Below are 14,444 nucleotides of genomic sequence, written 5' to 3' on the forward strand. Positions count from 1 at the left end.
TAAAGTAATGCAGCGTCGTATTGCAAAATAAATGGCCTGGTCAGGAAGGGGAGGGAATCCTCTGGTTAGAGTGTATTTTTTCTTTTTTGTAAATTAAGTTTGAGCAATTACCATGTTACATAATAAATTGAAATGATCTTCATTTCATTGTCTGGAGTCCTTGGTAAAAAAAAATATATATATATATTATAATGTTTGGGGGTTATAAGTAGTTTTCTAGCAAAAAATACTGATTTTAGAAAACTTGACAGAAAATGCTTGTTCTTCAAGTGGATCTGCAGTATTTGCTGTAAACATGTGTTTAGGTTTCCATAGATATAGGCATATTTTACTGCGTGAGAAAATTAAAAGACGAGACGTAGTCGGCAGGATTTGAACCTGCGCGGGGAGACCCCAATGGATTTCTAGTCCATCGCCTTAACCACTCGGCCACGACTACCTTGCCCTTAGCTGGACAGGTATGTAAAGTAGAAACAGCTCATTAGCTGTCCATGTCTTGACCTGAGTTGACTAAAGTTCAGAACTTGTTTTTTCTGCTGGAAAATTCTTGTTCTTCAAGTGGATCTGCAGTATTTGCCGTAAACATGTGTTTAGGTTTCCATAGATATACAGTAGGCTAATATTTGTGTAAATAATTTTACTGCGTGAGAAAATTAAAAGATGAGACGTAGTCGGCAGGATTTGAACCTGCGCGGGGAGACCCCAATGGATTTCTAGTCCATCGCCTTAACCACTCGGCCACGACTACCCTGATCTTAGCTGGACAGGTATGTATTATATACACACCTCATTAGCTGTCCATGTCTTGACCTGAGTTCACTAAAGCTCAGAACTTGTTTTTTCTTCTCTCCATAGTGAAATCCTGCCATTTATTTAAAATAGTGTTCATGTCTCAGACAGAAAGTGCTTCTTTATGTAATAGGCCTTGCTCACACGGTGCAATTACATCCACGCCCCATGCGGTGCTGTGTTTTACTGACATGGTGACTCACAGGTTTTGAATTTGGGGCTTCCCAATTGACAGCAATGAGACTACTGGCGTGTCCATGCAACACCTGTGCATCCCGGTGCCAGTAAACGTGGCCATGTATTTGCCCCATGTGCCAATCCCTCCACTGGATTCCACTCGCCCAATGACTAAAATTCATAGTACTAACAACTTCTTACAAAGCCATCCACAACTGTGCCTCCAGCTACATCACCAACCTGCTCTCAAAATATTATTATTTTTATACAGTATTTATATAGCGCTAAAAGGTTTGCTCAGCGCTGTACATTATAGTGGGGGACAGAACAGGAGACAATACAGTAACAATACAATACACGAGGGGTTCAAGGGCCCTTCTCTTTCAATCTAGGAGGGAGGGGATAGTGGTACAGGAGGAAGTGGCTGTGGGGGATGGAGTGGTAGGAGGAGATCGGCTGTTAGGTGAGGGCAGGGTAGGCTTCCCTGAAGAGATGGGTTTTCAGGGTGCGCCTAAAGGTGAGGAGGGTAGGTGACAGTCTGATGGATTGTGGTAGTGAGTTCCAGAGGATGGGGGAAGTCATAGAGAAGTCCTGCAGTCGGGCGTGGGAGGTGGAGACCAGGGAGATAGAAAGTAGGAGTTCTTGTGAGGAACGAAGATTACGGGTAGGGTGGTATTTGGGTATCAGGTCGGTGAGGTAGTTTGGGGCAGCGTTATGAATGGCTTTGTTTGTCTGTGTTAGTAGTTTGAATTTAATGCGTTGGGCAATCGGGAGCCAGTGGAGGGAATGACAGAGGGGGGTGGCAGATGCGGAGCGGTTGGTAAGGTGGATGAGTCTGGCCGCTGAGTTCAGGATAGACTGAAGCGGGGATAGTCTGCAACGAGGCTGGCCGGTGAGAAGGGAGGTGCAGTAGTCCAGACGTGAGATAATAAGGGAGTGAACGAGTTGTTTAGTAGTGTCTGGGGTTAGGAACGAACGTATTTTGGAGATGTTGCGGAGGTGGAGCCTGCATGAGTTTGCCAACGATTGGACATGGGGTTGGAAGGACAGGTTTGAGTCTAGAGTGACACCTAGGACTTTGGCTTGTGGGGTGGGACTGATGGTGGCGTTGTTGGTCATGATGGAGAGGGTGGGGGGGAGGGAGGCACGGGCTGGGGGGAAAATCAGGAGCTCGGATTGGAAAGGTTCAGTTTGAGGAAGTGGAGCGACATCCAGTCTGATATGTTGTTCAGTAGGTGGGTGATACAGGCAGAGACTGAAGGGGTGAGGTGAGGAGTGGAGAGGTAAATTTGCATGTCATCGGTGTAGAGGTGATAGTTGAAGCCGTGGGAATGTATCAGTTTACCGAGGGAGGAGGTGTAGATGGAGAAGAGAAGGGGCCCGAGGACCGAGCCTTGGGGAACCCCAACAGAGAGGGGGAGAGAGGGGGAGGTGGCAGCGTTATGTGTAACGCTGAAAGAGTGTTGGGATAGATAGGAGGAGAGCCAGGAGAGAGTGGAGTCTCTGATGCCGAGGGAGTGTAGTTTGTTAAGGAGGATGGGGTGGTCAACTGTGTCGAAGGCCGCGGAAAGGTCGAGGAGTAAGAGGACTGAGTAGTGGCCATTAGCTTTGGCGGTTAGCAGGTCATTAGTGATTTTGAGTAGGGCGGTTTCGGTGGAGTGTAGGGGACGGAAGCCAGACTGTAGTGGATCGAGGAGGTTGTTGTCAGTGAGGTGGGCGCATAGGCGATTGTAGACTAAGCGCTCAAGGAGCTTGGAAGTAAATGGCAGCAGGGAGATGGGTCTAAGGTTGTTGAGGTCGGTGGGGTCCAGGGAGGGTTTTTTGAGTATGGGGGTGATGTGCACGTGCTTTAGGGGGGAGGGGAATGTGCCAGTAGAGAGAGAGATATTGAAGATGTGGGTGAGGGAGCGTAGGATGGAGGAGGAGGGTGACCAGAGGAGTTGTGTGGGAACAGGGTCAAGGGGGAAAGTGGTGAGGCGGGCTTCTGAGAAGACCTTAGTGACCTACTCAGTGGTAGCAAGGCTGAAGGAGCAGAGTGTTGGGGAGGTCATAGTGTGCGGGACGTTAGGTGTGGTGGGAGGTAGGGCAGTTGCAAGGTCAGAGGAGGGGAGAGTTGGTGGGGTTATGGTGGGAGGGAGGCTAGGTGAGAAGGTAGGTTGAGCATTGGCGATGTCCTTACGGATTGCGTCGATCTTATTTTGGAAGTGATTGGCAATCTCGTGGGCAGTGAGTGAGGTACTAGGTGGGGGTGGGGGGGAGAGAGTAGGGAGTTGAAAGTGGAGAAGAGCCGGCGAGGACAGGTGGAGAGGGTGTTGATGAGGGTTACGAAGTAGGTTTGTTTGGTGGCATGGAGGGAGGAGGTGTAGGTGAGGAAGGCGGATTTGTAGAGGGAGAACACTCGAGGCAATCTGGTTTTGCGCCACAATCGCTCCAGCGCACGACTGCGTCATTTAAGATTTTTAGTCTGGTCGTTCTGCCAGGGTTGAAGCGGTCGGGATCTAATGCTACTTATGGTTAGGGGTGCTAAGGAGTCTAAGGCAGCTGACAGTGAGTCGTTGTACGCAGTAGTGGCCAGGTCAGGGCATGACAGTGGAAGGATACTGTCGTACAGACGGTCAGCTGCAGAATGGAAAGGGGCCGGGTTCAGGTTGCGGAGGTTACAGCTGGTGATGGTTTGACGTTTGGGGGAGGAGGCGTTATAGGACGGGGAGATGGAGAACGTAATGAGGTTGTGGTCAGAGAGAGGGAAAGGATTGTTTGTGAGGTTGTGGAGGGTGCAGAGATGGGAGAAAACGAGGTCCAGGGTGTTTCCATTGGTGTGGGTGGAGGACTGTGTGCACTGTGTGAGTGCAAAAGAAGAGGTTAAATTGAGGAGTTGGGATGTAGCCGGATTGTTGACATTGATAGGGATATTGAAGTCTCCAAGGATGAAAATATCAACCAAACCACTCTCTACAGTCCTACCAAGACCTTCTGCTCTCTAGTTCCTATGTCACCTCCTTCCATGCATGCGGTGCTGTGTTTTACCGGCATGGTGACTCACAGGTTTTGCATTTGGGGCTTCTCAATTGACAGCAACGAGACTACTGGCATGGGCATGAAACACCTGTGCATACTGGTGCCAGTAAACGTGGCCTTGTATCTGCCCCATGTGCCAATCCCTCCACTGGATTCCACTCGCCCAATGACTAAAATTCATTGTACTAACAACAACTTATAAAGCCATCCACAACTCAGCCCCCAGCTACATCACCAACCTGCTCTCCAAATACCAACCAAACCACTCTCTACGGTCCTACCAAGACCTTCTGCTCTCTAGTTCCTATGTCACCTCCTCCCATACATGCGGTGCTGTGTTTTTACAGCATGGTGACTCACAGGTTTTGAATTTGGGGGCTTCTCAATTGACAGCAACGAGACTACTGGCATGGGCATGCATGCAACACCTGTGCATCCTGGTGCCAGTAAACGTGACCTATTAATTGCCTCATAAAAAACATAGAAAAACAAAAAGCTAATACATATGCATCAAGCGTGATGATTTAATAAAAGGTTGAGACAAGTGCGTGCGTGTTGAGGTCACCGTCTCAAGCCCCACTTGATGCATTTCATCATCATGGAGATGGTGACGTCATCACGCATGCACAATTGATTGGCTAACATTTGATGCCTGGCCCACTGCAGACGACAGGAATGCCACGTCAGTCATTATTTATTTGGACTTAAAATCACAATAAAATACTGTATAGTATGCTGCCTGATCATTTCCGCAACTGGAATTGAGTGTCCTCTCCCCTCCTTGCCCACGTCTTGGCATCTGGACTTACCTATCCATGAAGGCATCGTCTCGTTGTCTTGGTTCTAATATCACATAGGTATAAAAAACATAGCAAAACAAAAAGTAAATACATATGCATCAAGTGTGATGATTCAATAAAAGGTTTAGACAAGCGCATGCGTGATGACGTCACAGTCTCAAGCCCCACTCGACGCGTTTCATTGTCTGGGAGATGGTGACGTTATCACACATGCGCAACTGATTGGCTAACGTTTGATGCCTGACCCAAGGCAGCTGACAGCAGGGGTGGACTGACAACTCATGGGGCCTCCGGGCAATAGGGGATCATGGGGCCCCTGTGTCCTTGCCCAGACTCAAAAAAGCCTATGAAAAAGGTACCAGGGGCATCTCATGGGGCCCCCTACTGACCCCGGGCCCTCGGGCAGTGCCCGAGTTTCCAAATGGTCAGTCCGCCCCTGGCTGACAAGAACACCACTACAATTATTATTGTATTCATAGTGCCGGCATTTTCATTCTATCATGTGAGTGCATTTTGGGTATGTCCCTTATGTTTTATCTTTGAGCGCTTTTGGAAGCAATTTCGGATTTTATTTGTCGGTTTGGATTATACAATCTCCTGGAGGGATTATTCTTATCTTCTTATGCGCATTTTGACCCATCTGGTTTATACAGGGGTCATTGCCTTCTGGTAAGAGGCTCTTTTGGGTGTTTTTCTGGGACTGGGTGCACTCTTCTGATATCAGCTGGACTTCTTTCACCTTACGGATTCCATTTACACTCTTGGTTGTGTTGTATTGGACTCACCAGGACTTTATTTGACACTTGATCACTATGATTGTTTTCTATGGATTCTTTCTTGGATACACAGAATATAACTGGATATAACATTTATAGGTAAGTTGATCCAGGGAATATCCGATTGCCTCTCAGGGGATCAGGAAGGAAGTTTTTCCCAGCAGGAGCAAATTGGATCATGCTTTGCTGGTTTTTTTTTGCCTTCCTCTGGATCAACTGTGGGTGTAGGATTATAACTTTTTTTTTGGTGGTTTCTTGTCCAGCCTAGGGTGTCAAGATCCTACCTTTCCTCAGACCTTGTGCTGCTCCATGTGCTGGCATCCATCTTAGGTGTCTGCAAAGCATTGTGGGATCCTTTATGCTTTCAGCCCTCTGTGGCTCCTCCCCCAGGAGGTGGCGGCTTATCACATATAAGTCTACTGTTTGTAGCTGTCCATTGCATTCGTGTCCTGTCTGTTGCACAGCAGCAAGCTCCTGTTTAGCTGCTCATTGCGTTCCTGGATACCGACTCGGCTTTGGCTAAGACTCCTCCTGGCTTCTGACCCCGGTTCTTGCGACCATTCTTCCTGGCTCCTGATCCCGGCTCTGGCCACCATTCTTCCTGGCTCCTGATCCCGGCTCTGGCGACGATTCTTCCTGGCTCCTGATCCCGGCTCTGGCGACGATTCTTCCTGGCTCCTGATCCCGGCTCTGGCCACCATTCTTCCTGGCTCCTGATCCCGGCTCTGGTGACAATTCTTCCTGGCTCCTGATCCTGGCTCTGGCGATGATTCTTCCTGGCTTCTGATCCCGGCTCTGGCGACGATTCTTCCTGGCTCCTGATCCCAGCTCTGACGATGATTCTTCCTGGCTTCTGATCCCGGCTCTGGCGACGATTCTTCCTGCCTCCTGATCCCGGCTCTGGCGACGATTCTTCCTGGGTCCTGATCCCGGCTCTGGCGACGATTCTTCCTGGCTCCTGATCCCGGCTCTGGCGACGATTCTTCCTGGCTCCTGATCCCGGCTCTGGCGACGATTCTTCCTGGCTCCTGATCCCGGCTCTGGCGACGATTCTTCCTGGCTGTTGACCCTGGTTTTGGCTACGATTTCCACTGTTGGACTTGCATAGACTCTTGTCTTATTTTTATATTAATAAACCTACCTTTAATTGCACCTCCTTGTGTGTCTTGCTCCTCGCTCCCTGACATAGGGATAGGCTATTCCCCAAAACCATGCCCAAAGAGTCCTGAATAGACCACAGCAGACACAGAGAAGGACTCTGAGCCTGATAAAATATAAGTAAAGGAGGGCTCCACTAGAGACTCTGTGCTCATGGGGACAGTTGCTTCTCTGAAAAAGCTTCCCCTACCCCTACTAACAATAATGAATACGTTTCTCATTTCTGGCTCCTATGCGGCGATATATAGTACTTACACTTTTAACTTCCTGCAACATTAACCCCTTGACGCCGACGTAACACAAATATGCGGCCTCACGGACCTGGGCTTTTTTCCGCGGGGCCGCATATTTGCGTACCTGTCTTTGTGTTGGGAGCGCGCCCCTCAGCACGCTCCCAGCACCGAGACCGCGGTGTCACTGAGAGCACCGGGTCCCGTTCTAACGATCGGGACCCGGGACTCCCGGTCCCGGGTCACATGATCGCTGTGATAGCCTCTGATTGTTTTTTTCTCTCTCTCTCTATGAATGGAGAAGAGAGATACATTGTATCTCTCGAACTCCTGTCAGAGAGAAGAAAAAAAAAGTTTGTAAAAAAAAAAAAAAAAAGATAAATAAATAAATAAATATTAAAAAAATAAAATAAAAAATAAAAAAAAATACCTAGATCAAGGTTTGATCTAGTTCAGTGCCAGGGTTAGTGTTTAGGTCAGGGTCAAGGTCAAAGGTCAGGGTCAAAGGTCAAGGTCAGGATTTAAAAAAAATTGGTATCAGTGTCAGTTAGTGTTAATGTCAGTGTCAGTTAGTGTCAGTGTGTTTTAGGTAAAAAAAAAAAAAAAGACAAAAACAAAATGCGCACTATGGTTTCTGGGCTGTACTACGGGTACAAACAACAAATAACATACACATATATGGTATCGCTGCGATCGTCAAGAGCTGGAGAATTTATTTTGGGTTGCTCTTTGGTGGTAGGTTATGGTCATAACAAGAAACACATAGCTAAATAAAAAAAAAAGGATTTTTTTTATCTATTTTTGGCCAGTTTTCCTTTGATAATAAAAAAAAAATCAGGAGATATCCATTACCATTTACCACCAAATGAAAGCCCAATTTGTCCTGAAAAAATCAAGGTATAATCCACCTGGATGTGCAAAGTAGTTGTGATGATATGTACGGTTTTGCTATCACATGTCAACGGTGCAGAATTGTGCTTAGGCCTTTAGATTTGTTTTACCCTTAGGAGTGAAGGGGTTAACATCCATAAAGTGGAACTGCACTGCATCTGAGTACCACAAACCAAAAATGCAATTTCATTCATTTTAACCGCTAGCCTACAAGGCACTTATACCCCCTTCCTGCCCAGGCCAATTTCCAGCTTTCAGCGCTGTCGCACTTTGAATGACAATTGCGCGGTCATGCAACACTGTACCCATATGAAATTTTTATCATTTTTTTGAGACAGATAGAGCTTTCTTTTGGTGGTATTTAATCACCTCTGGGTTTTTTATTTTTTCTTAGTTTTTGTTATACAATTTTGTAAATAAGTGATTTTTCTCCTTCACTGATGTGCGCTAATGAGGCTGCAGTGATAGGCACTGATAGGCTGCACTGATGGGCACTGATGAGGAGGCACTGGTAGGTTGCACTGATGGGTATTGACAGGCATCACTGATGGGCACTGAAAGGCAGCACTGATACATGACACTGCTATATGGCACTGATAGGCGGCACTGACTGGCACTGATAGGCGGCACTGACTGGCACTGATGCGCACTGATAGGCGACACTGACTGGCACTGATAGGTGGCACTGATTGGCAGCACTGATAGGTGGCACTGATTGACATTGATAGGTGGCACTGACTGGCACTGATGGGTGACATTGAAAGGCAGCTCAGATGGGCACTGATATGTGGCATTGATGTGCACTGGTATGCACTGATATGTGGCATTGATGTGGCACTGATGGGTACTGGCACGTGTCACTGATGGGCACTGGCACATGGCACTGACAGGTGGCACTTCTGGGGCCACACTGATCATCAGGGCACACTGATCATCAGTGCCCTGATGATCAGTGTACATGTCCCCTCCGCGGAAAGCCGATTACCGACTCTCCTCTCGAGCTGTCAGCGTGACAGCTTGAGAGGAGAGAAATGCCAATAACCGGCATTTCCGTGTTTACATGTGATCAGTTGTGATTGGACACAGCTGATCACATGACCGAGCCAACATCTTTGGCTCTTTCTGTGATCCGCTGTGTCCGAGGGACACAGCGCACCGGCGATCGCCGTGCTGCGTGCTCCCTGAGACGTGCATGCGCAGTGAGAATGGTAGGACGTCATATGACGTCCTATCACAACGAGAGAACCACCTTGCGCCCATTATTGTACTATAGGGCAGGCGGAAGGTGGTTAATATTCACAACAAACGTCCCCATCCATCTATGTCTCCATGATATATTTTGCAGAGAAATCCCTTTGAAAAAAGACCCCCCCTAGCATTTCTGGCTGTGGCCATCTTAAGTAAGACAGATGATTCATGGAGCATTCACTTCTTGTAATCCATCTGCCCTTAGCTCAGGCATTAAGGCAGAAGGGTGTGCTTGTAACAAAGTGTAGTGAAAATAATATGTGGCATGAAAAAGTAAAAAAAAATTGTAAACTTGTGAGTAATTAGATTATGTTATAAATATAATTACATAGTTAGTTTGGCTGAAAAAATACAAAAGTCCATCCAGTTCAACCATAGAAAAAAAAAAGTTATAATCCTATACCCACATTGCATAGACAAAAGAGCACTGTAATAGCCAAATAAGCAATGAATCACTAGCTTGCACGTAAAGAAACTACAGCACTGTTAACTTAAATCTTAACTGGGTTACAAGGGTCTCAAAACAATATCAACCAGTGCAAAGGGATAGAAAGGGTTCTGTTGTACACCTTAAGCATACAACCCCAGTGACAAGTGGGTGTACAAGTTCCACTTGTGGAGTCCCCCTGGAGCTTATAGAAAGAACCTGGCACCTAGTAAGTAATGTTAAGTGACTTCCAGTGGGGCCTTTCTTTATGTGGTGCACTGTCCCTTTTACAAATGTTCATGGATAACAGATTCTACCTTGCTAAGTGGGAGAAGTCTCTGTTTGGGCTAACAAAGTATAGCAAGCATTTAGGACAGCTTACCACTTCCTGGCAGGCAGCTATTAAGTTCCAAGTAGCTGGGTGACCAACAGCTCCCAGCGTTTAGTTCCCAGTTTCTCACACAGTCTGCAGTGTCTCAGCTCAGACCCTGAGGATGCAGCTATTCTCTCTTTGAACAAAATCTCTAAAGGCAGCTCCAGCAAGCTTGGGTGCCAGTCCATCCTTTTTCTTTATGGGAGGGTACAGACACAGCAACAGGCCCTCTTGGTTCCTCTCTAATGGCTTTGGTCATTCAGATGTGATGCGTGGACCCTAACATCAGGTCTCTCACCGTCACTCTCTTCCCTGGACTGCCCAGATCTTGATCAGTTTTCCTTGGAAACACTGTGAAGCTCTCCACTTCTAGGTGCAGTCACTGGTGGGAATTGAAGTCCAATAGCCATTAGTCTCCAAAAGCAAATATGGTGCAGGGCTCCTTTTAGGAACCACAATTCTCATCATACATAGCTTCTGCCCAGAGAGTTCTCTATGAGGCTTCCATTGGCTCCTAGTGCAAAAGAGGAGAACACAAAGCAGGCTGCCTCAAGCTACACCTGCAACAATTAATCGACAGGTTCCTGGTCTAAACCTCTATTGCTGCATAGCCAAACCTGTATTTAATGATTGCTTCTATTCCAACCAGGGGCAGACTGACCATTTGGAAACTCAGGCACTGCCCGAGGGCCCGGGGTCAGTAGGGGGCCCCATGATATGCCCCTGGTACCTTTTTCATAGACTTGGGCAGGGACACAGGGTCCTCATGATCCCCTATTGCCCGGGGACCCCATGAATTGTCAGTCCGCCCCTGATTTCAACTAAAACCTTTGGTTATATTCAGGTCTAAGGGTGAAGCTGTACCTATTATAGGTTATCAGTATCTACTGTGCACCCTGGTTGGTGTGCTAAACCTTAGAATTCTGTCACCTGGAGCTTCCCAAGTTCCTCAGGTGGATAGATGTATAATGCATTGGTAGCTAGAGACTACATCATACCTATAATATGTGATTATGCTGTTGGCTTTGTGGCACCAGACCCATTGCAGACTGTTGGATTTTCCTTATGTTAGGAGTTGGACCTTTAATTGCTGAAGTTAAACTAGGTTTTCTCTTGTTGGGGACCATGCCTCATGTATAAAATTCATTCACGTGACCCTGTCTATACGATGTTCCTAAAGGTATGCTTTGTGGAATATAGAAATACACCTTAACCCCTAATTTAGGCATTCTGCTATAGTGATGTATTTATGCATAGATGTACATAGACAACATGGAAGACAACATGGAAGTAGAAGATTTAGGGATCTCTCTCTCTCTCTCTCTCTATATATATATATACATACACACATACAGGTGTACCTCGGTTTACAAATTCAATGTGTTCTCCGGGACGTTTCGTATTGCAAAAAATTTGTAAACCGAAATGTGGTTTCTCATAGGAATGCATTGAAAACCAATTAATCAGTTTCCGGAGGTCAGAAAAAAGTAAAAAAAAGTCGCTGGCACTATAGATCAGTGCCGGTTTTTAAATGTAATTACTGGCTATTTTTTTTTTCTTCACTATAAATCAGCTGTCACCTTCCCCCAGCTAAAAGAAAGAAAGTTTCCTTTTAGTTTATTTCCCCAAGCTAAAAGAAAGTTTCCTTTTAGTTTATTTCTACTAGTTAAAAGAAACAATGTTTCCTTTTAACCTCCCTGACGGTATTCCCGAGTGTAGCTCGGGGTAAAGTTTCAGTACCAAAATCGGTAACCCCCGAGCTACACTCGGGCTTACCATGCGGCGCTGCATAGGGAGTCCCTGCAGAGCTTACCTTGTCCTTCGCTCCCACGATGTGTCCCCTGCAGCGTCCCCGGCCATCTCCTCCGGCCGATGCCGGCATCCGGCTTCTGTGTTCCGGTCCCTGTGACGTCGGGACGTACGGGCGCCGCCGCCGCCAGCGGGAAATTTGAAAATTTTTAAAAAATGTCATTTTTTTCAAAACGAATTTTACATAGTAAAACATTGCTGTTTCAAACCATTTCACATACATTTTGTCCCGAGTGCTTTGTCCTGTGCCCTGCCTGCATTTTTACTGTTCTTTCTGCCTGGAAACTTAGAAAAGTCCATGGCATCCAAAAAGCGTCCCTTTAGGTCAAAAGCGGTTTTATGCCGGCTAGAGAACAGCGATAGTAAATCAGAACCACTTGCAGAATTGAGTGATAATGATTTGTGGGGGAAATTCGTCATCAGACACTGAAAACAATTTTGCGACTTTGCTCAGTGATGTGCGAACTTGGCGCTATATTTCAAATTTCAGTGTTTTTGGTTTGATTATATTATTGAATTAAATTTATTATTATATTATTATTATTTTTTATGATTATTTATTAAATTATAATTTATGATTTCGTGTTTCAAATTTTATCCTACCCGGGATGTTTACTAGACTCTTGTTCGGACAGATTTCAGTGAGTTATTCCTAAAAATTACAGTCCTACAATAAAAAACTACACATTTCCATGCAAAATAATGGTACCGCTTTCAGCACCAAAAATCTGAAATAATCATACCGCCAGGGAGGTTAATTTGTTTCCCAAGATAAAAGAAACAAAGTATCCTTTAGCTCCAGGGAAAGTGACAACTATTTCTGTGAGATATAGTGAAGAAAAAAAAAAAGCCGGCAATTGCATTTCAAAATTGGCACCGACATACACTTCGTATTGAAGCATTATTTACAATGGATTTTCATTTGTAAACTGAAAATTACATTGACCGAGGCGTTCAGAAACCAAGGTACATCTGTGTGTATATATATATATATATATGCCTTATACTGTATATCAAATTTACAACTTATTACTCTATGTTTGTGATATTTATAATAGTTTTCTTTGAGAAATAGGCTTTGTTGCAGAAGGTTCTGCATGGAAACCACCAAGCAACTCATTCCCTCCCTCATTATATCACGCCTCGACTACTGTAACTCCCTCCTCACCGGCTTACCTCACCGCAGGCTATCCTCGCTTCAGTCTATCTTGAATGCTGCGGCCAGACTCATCCACCTTACTAACCGCTCCATATCTGCCACCTCTCTCTGCCAATCCCTCCACTGGCTTCTGATTACCCAACGGATAAAATTCAAAATACTAACACTGACGTACAAAGCTGTTCATAACACTGCCCCAAACTACATCACCGATCTGGTATCCAAATACCACCCAAATTTACTCTCTGCTCCTCACAAGACCTCCTACTTTCTAGTTCCCTGGTCTCCTCCTCCCATGCTCGTCTCCAGGATTTCTCCAGGGCTTCCCCCATCCTTTGGAACTCCCTACCCCAATCCATCAGCCTATCACCTATTCTCCTCACCTGTAGACGCACTCTGGAAACCTATCTCTTCAGGGAAGCCTACCCCGCCCTCAGCTAATTACTGAACTCCTCCCCTCTTCCTACCTCTCCATCCCCCACAGCTATTTCCTCTTGTACCACTATCCCCTCCCTTCTAGATTGTAGCTCCAAGGAGCAGGGCCCTCGAACCCCTCATGTATTGAATCGTATTGTTACTGTACTGTCTCGTGTACTGTCTCCCATTATAATGTTATAATGTACAGCGCTGAGTAGACTGTTGGCGCTATATAAACCCTGTATAATAATAATAATTTGTTTCCTTTTTTCTTGTTAGAATGCACTTAATCACTGGCTTTATATATTATCCAGGATGCTCTAAAGCAGTCGTTCTCAACCTGTGGGTCGTGACCCCTTTGGGGGTCGAACGACCCTTTCACAGGGGTCGCCTAAGACCATCGGAAAACACATATTTCTGATGTGTAAAGAGCAGCTACTGTGTAGAAAGCAGCTACTGTATAGAAAGCAGCTACTGTGTTGAAAGCAGCTACTCTGTTAAAAGCAGCTACTGTGTAGAAAGCAGCAGTATTGGAGGTAAAACGACACTCATGAATTATAATTACTGGGTAAATAATTTTATGGTTGGGGGTCACCACAACATGAGGAACTGTATTAAAGGGTCACGGCATTAGGAAGCTTGAGAACCACTGCTCTAAAGGAACATTAAAACTTATTTGTTTTATTAAAATGCCATAATTGAAATGAGCTAAACTGCTAAAATAGCAAAACGGGGTGGCTGTAGGTTGGACTAATGAGGCAGGTAATGGTATCCAGGTGAGCCACTGTGGGGACAATGAGTGGCTGGTAATTAACCGACAGCTGAGCAGCTTCTGAGCAGTGAAAGAACAGAGCTGATTGTTAAGTAGCAGGAGCCCAGCCCTGACAGTTACATGCATTAGAATAGAATTAGTTCTTTTAGATTGTAAGCTGTAAGGGGCAGGGCCCTCTGATTCCTCTTGTATCAAATTGTAGTATAACCGTAATGTCTGCCTTCAGTTTGTAAAGCTCTGCGCAAACTGTTGGCGCTATATAAATCCTGTATAATAATATATATGTATCTTCATAGGATACTCCCAATCAACAATCCTACACCCACAAGTGCCAATTCACAAGTAATGACTTATTGGCAATCTAGCAAATTCAGATAATTTACCTATAGTGATCAGAAGG

The 14,444-nt window shown here is 45.7% G+C and overlaps 2 non-coding genes across 2 annotated transcripts; both read right to left on the reverse strand.

The window, feature by feature from the left end:
- Nucleotides 1-357: 357 nt before the first annotated feature.
- Nucleotides 358-439, reverse strand: TRNAS-AGA (transfer RNA serine (anticodon AGA)). The gene has a single exon. It is a non-coding gene; the product is annotated as a tRNA-Ser (tRNA).
- Nucleotides 440-666: 227 nt separating this feature from the next.
- Nucleotides 667-748, reverse strand: TRNAS-AGA (transfer RNA serine (anticodon AGA)). The gene has a single exon. It is a non-coding gene; the product is annotated as a tRNA-Ser (tRNA).
- Nucleotides 749-14,444: the final 13,696 nt, after the last annotated feature.

Source organism: Staurois parvus, unplaced genomic scaffold, assembly GCF_062004578.1.
Source record: "Staurois parvus isolate SC_StPar_1 unplaced genomic scaffold, SC_StPar_1.0 ptg000782l, whole genome shotgun sequence".
Lineage (NCBI taxonomy): Eukaryota > Metazoa > Chordata > Amphibia > Anura > Ranidae > Staurois > Staurois parvus.